Below are 6,000 nucleotides of genomic sequence, written 5' to 3' on the forward strand. Positions count from 1 at the left end.
GAGAGGTTGAAGAAGCGAAAGGGAAGAAGGTAGAAGACAAGCTGACAAGGCAACCCTTTTAATCTCTACAAAACGCATAGTTTAGAAGTCTAAAAAAGGAGTCAAGAGAAATCAATAAGTCTACAAGACTACAACTCTTGTTTACATACTTTAGAGTAGTCCACAATCTATGCTATCAAGTAATCAATAAAAGTCATCAACTCTACGTCTCTAGTCCACAATCTATGCTATCAATAAGTCATCAATAACTCAATAAAAAAAAAAAAGTAATCAATAACAGGTGTAACAAGTAAAATGTTCTGAACAACTAAAATTATTAGATCAGTGACGTGAGTTGGTGTGAGACTGTGAATCGTGACCCTGTGCGACGTGCGTGGCAGGTTGGCAGCGTGTGGGTTTAGAAGAGGTCAGCAAATTTCGGATGGATCAGTTTTTTTTTTTTTGTTAAATGATGGATCAGATCTTCAAATTTTTTTGGCTTAGAACAAAAAAAACACTATTGTTATTTAAATGTGGTTAAGCCGCATGGGACTGTGGTCTGTGCATTCAATCAGATCTCATCAGAATATTTTATATTTCAAGATTTAACCTTTGGGTTAAACTTGACGTCAGTGTTATTTTCTATAGTTCTATACCTTTTTCATTCAAAGTTCAACCATTCAAATTAATTTCTAAACAAAGTTCAACCTTCCAGCTTCAGATATGTAATAAACTTTCATATTGATTAAGATTTAAGCTTTTATATTTTAATTGTTCTTTTATATATATAATTGTTTAATTTGTTTATGAATATATAAAGTTTTTGTTTCATATTTTAATTGTATAAAATATATAATTGTAGTTGCCTAAGATTATGTTGAAAAATGATTCAATTGAGCCACAATTAGATTCTAAACGAGCTCGTATTGAGGTCAATTGAGCAAATCTGCCAACCGATCCTTACTTAAGGAAAAAAAATTCAGATTATCATCCTAGTGATAGAGACAACATTCGAAGAGCATATCTACAAAAAAACCTTGTCAACCATTTGACCATAATTTTCCACAAACACAATTTGAAAAAACATCGCGTCGTTTTAATAAAGCATGGTTCAAAGAATATTCTGACTGGTTGGAATACAACATTTTAAAAGACGCTGCATACTATTTGTATTGTTATCTCTTCAGACAAAAGACAAAATCAAGCAGGAGGAGACTTATTTGTTACTGAAGGGTTTAAAATTTGAAAAAAGAAAGATAAGTTATAGAATCATGTGGGGGCTCACAATATTGCACATAATGAAGCTCGATGAAGATGTAGAGTTTTGTTAAATCAAAAACAAAGCATCATAACATTTTTTGACAAGCAATCAGATCAACAAAAACGGGAATATAGAACTCGTTTGAATGCATCAGTTGATTGTATTCACTTTTTACAACAACATGGATTAGCATTTTGTGGCCATGATGAATCTAAAAACTCAAGTAATCAGGAAAATTTTCATGATTTGTTGCAGTTTCTTTCGAAACATAGTGAAAAAATTAACAAGGTAGTCTTAGAAAATGCTCATGAAAATCATCAAATGACTGCACTAGACGTTCAAAAAGAAATAGCAAATGCTACAACAATTGAAACTCTAGATGCTATTCTTAAAGATCTTGGAGACTCGTCATTTGCTATCCTAGTTGATGAATCTCGTGATATATCTGTTAAAGAACAATTGGCAATTATTTTACGTTATGTAGATAAGTGGGGCTCTGTGATTGAATTTTTTTAAGCATTACACATGTTAACAATACCACAACTGCAGTATTGAAGAAGACAATTGAGTCAGTACTTAACAAGCATCATTTAAGTATTAATAGATTGCGAGGACAAGGATACGATGGAGCTAGCAATATGCGAGGTGAGCTGAATGGACTTAAAACACTTATTTTGAATGAAAACTCATCTGCCTATTATATTCATTGCTTTACACATCAGCTTCAACTGACTTTAGTTGTTGTTGCTAAAAATCACATCCAAATTGCAACTTTTTTTTAGCTTGGTTAATAGTGTTTTTAATGTTGTTGGAGCATCAAGCAAACGTCGTGACATACTTCGTAAAAAACGGACTGCTGAAGTTGTGGAAGCACTACAAAATAATGAAATTTCTACTGGTCGCGGCTTGAATCAAGAAATTAATCTAAAGAGACTTGGAGATATGCGTTGGAGTTCTCATTATGGTGCAATTATTAGTCTTATTCTCATGTTTTCTTCTATCATCAATGTAGTTGAAGATATCGTGGAAGATGGTTTATATTCTGAACATAGAGTAGAAGCAAATATACTAATTCAGTCACTACAGACCTTTGAATTTGCTTTCAATTTGCATTTAATGAAAAGTGTTTTGGGAATTACAAATGAGTTATCTCAAGAATTACAACGAAAAGATCAAGATATTGTTAATGCAATGAAGTTGCTTGAAGTTTCAAAGCAGCGTTTACAGTCTATGAGAGAAGAAGGGTGGAACTCTTTACTTGAAGAAGTTTCTATGTTTTGTGCCAAAAACAATATTGTTGTCCCCAATATAGATGATATGTACCAACCTCGATCACGGCGAAAAGCTCAAAGCATGAAAAATTCACAACATTACTGTGTAGAGCTTTATTATACTATTATAGACATGCAACTCCAAGAACTTAATAGTCACTTTAATGAGGCGAATTCTGAGTTATTACTTTGTGCTGCGTGCTTGAGTCCAGATGACTTGTTTGCTGCTTTTAATAAGGATAATATACTTCGTCTTGCTTAGTTTTATCTGAACAATTTTTCAGCAGTTCAACTTATCACCTTGGACAACCAACTTGAAACATATATCATTGACATGCGTTCTAGTGAAGAATTCACAACACTTAAAGGGATTAGACAACTTGCTGAGAAGATAGTAGAGATGAAAAAAGATATCGTATATCCATTGGTTTATTCGTAGGTGACATTGTCATTGATTTTGCCAGTTGCGACAACAACTGTTGAAAGAGCATTTTCATCAATGAACATTGTTAAAAATCGTTTACGTAACAAAATGGGAGATTAGTAGATGAATGATTGTTTGGTCACATACATTGAGAAGGATATATTCAAGATTATCAGCAATGAAAAATTATGCAGCGATTTCAAGGTATAAAGACTCGTTGAGGGCAACTAAATTAAATTGAAAGTTACATTTATATGTTTTAACAAATAATTAAATTTTGATGAATTGTTTATTTATTGCATTAGTTAAAATTTTTAATTAATTTTTATTCAACTTTAGTTTTTTTTTCTATTCATAAAAAAAAAAAAAAATTCTTGCCCCCCTTAACCTAAAATCCTAACTCCACCACTGCAGAGGACATATTGCTTCTTTTCAACATGGCCGTTGGGCACGATGCACGCCTGCAGCTCGGCGACCTCGTTCCCGCTTCTCCAAACGCGAACATGGCTAATTTCCTATCCTTCGATGCCTATGATATTGATCTTTCGAAGTTTATGAATGATTCCAATCTGAATTTTGTTTTTTTACAAACGACGAGCAAGTTTATTATCGTTGTGGAAGATTTCGATCGGTTTCTGACAGAGAAATCAACGGCCGTGATTTTGTTTGTCGATGTTCATATCTATTTTCCTCTTTGTGATTTTTTGGCATTCAAAACGTTGGCCAATAGCTACCTGGGGTTCAAGGATCACAAGCTTTTCTCGCAGTTGGATGATATTTTTCAGAGCAAGGCGAGCTTGAGCCCGGCCAAGATTAGCGAGTTGATGATTGCAAACTGGAACACACCGAGCCAGGCTATAAAATCAGTCATCACGACGTTGCAAACGGACAGTGACCGGAGAGATGTTGAGAAGATCGGGTCGTAGTTAGGAAATAACGCCACCCGAAACACCTATCTTTTTTTTTTTTTTTTTTTTTAAAAAAAAAAATGAGAAATAAAATTTTAGTTTATTTATTTTTTGAATTTTTTATTTTTTAATTGAAAAATGATACGTGGCAAGGGTATTATGGGAATATTTCACCAAAAAAATTGGCCTTTTTCAAAGGTTTTCATAGTTTGGGGGCCAGAATCCAAGCCTTGGTAGTTTAGGAGCTATTCGGAGAATGACTAGTAGTTTAGGGAGCTAAATTGTATTTTTCCCTTTGTACTATGTTTAACCCCCAGAGTCTAGGTTGTGCGTTCTACAAATCAACCTCTCTCAACAAGATTGGCCCGTACATCCCCTCTCTACTGTTGCCCTATACGCTAGCCCTATTTGCTTAGGGCTTCGGCAAGGGACATTGCTACCTCAGGCCACACCTTCAGGTAAATGTACTTCGGTGTGTTGCACTGCCCTCCTTAAAAGATTCTTGAACTTTTTATTTTTACTTTGATGTATTTTTCTTTGCTTCTTTACAATCTTTACTTTCTTTAACTTTTTTACATACATAATACTTAAAACGTATTACCGTATGGCCCTTTTTCCTGAAGTCATGAAACTTAGGAAAACACACATATAGTAACATATCTAAAAATATTGTAGTAAGAGAGATGAAAAATATTGTGAAATGAACGACCCGACAATTAAGTGGGAGTATCTGCTTAACAAAATTTTGGTGGTTAAGTGAGAGTATACACTTAGTATCCCAACGCTAGAAGGGGGAGAAAAGACTAGCAAATCTGACGGTTAAGTTGGGGTATACGCTTAACAAAATCCGGAGGTTAAGTAAGAGTATACACTTAGCACCTCAATGCTGTTAAGGGAGATAAAATGACTAGCAAATCCATTGTTTAGGAGGAGGTATGCATGTAACGCCCCTAAAACTAATTAACTATGGTAATTAAATTGGAGTGTTAATCGTAGTGCTCACACATTAATTAACTAGAACTACTACCTTCGACAACAAAGACTAGAATAAATTATAACGGAAAGTGTAACGACCCACCCCAACGACACAATGTTGTCCACTTATGATTCCCCCGAACCAGACTTCCCAAGAAGTCACCCATCCTGGTACTACTTTCATAGAAACACATTTAATTGTAATATTCTGATAGGTTCATGGCCATCATGACTTTAAAATGTGTTCTGTCAAGAAGAGTGCGAATATACATATAAGCACATAACCATTTCCATACCCAGGCGATGTGGGACGTCACAATCACCCCCTCTTGGGACCCAGCGTCCCTGCTGGCGACCCTTATGGGATCAACCCATTATTGGTGTCCCAGCGAGTGCCCACTGGTGACCCTCATGGGCTTGTGCATGCTCCCCCATCTCAGGTTTGACAATGGCTCTGATACCATTTATAACGACCCACCCCAACGACACAATATTGTCTGCTTTTGGCTTCCCTGAATCAGACTTCTCAAAAGGTCACCATTCCTAGTACTACTCTCGTAGAAGCACGCTTAATTGCGAAATTCTAATAGGTTCATGGCCATCATGGCTTTAAAATGCGTTGTGTTAAGAAGTGTGCAAATATACAAATAAGCACATAACCATTCCCATACCCATGCGATGTGGGACGTCACAGAAAGTGAAAAAAAAATAATTCTAAGTTGAGAGACTGGGTAATCTTAGTAATATCTTATATTATCAGTACAAACCAAAGCCTTCAAGTATGGGACAATTACAAATATACAGTATCATCTCAAGTACAACTATATGCAAATGATATGCATAAATCTGCCTCTACAAGCTTTTGCTCAACATCTCCAGCCTTATGAACAGTTCTAATTTAACCCCCTGTGGTAAACTCGTTAAACTGTAAAACACCAGGATGCTTTACACTTTTACATGTGGAAAAGCAACTACGTAAATCCACAACTTAGTAAGTAAATCACCAATGGTGCTTAGCCCATGTAGTTAGCCTAGGTTAATAGGAAATGACCAAGAAGATCTGTCACTTTAGAATTAGCCTGCGTTTTGAGTAAACTTGGTGAGTGTTGTTTCCATTAGTATGCCACTAGAGAAAAGTAGTGTGTTTTGAGAGTAATTAAGGCATATTTCCAAGAACAAGGC

The sequence above is a fragment of the Alnus glutinosa genome, chromosome 12 (genome assembly GCF_958979055.1).
Source record: "Alnus glutinosa chromosome 12, dhAlnGlut1.1, whole genome shotgun sequence".
Lineage (NCBI taxonomy): Eukaryota > Viridiplantae > Streptophyta > Magnoliopsida > Fagales > Betulaceae > Alnus > Alnus glutinosa.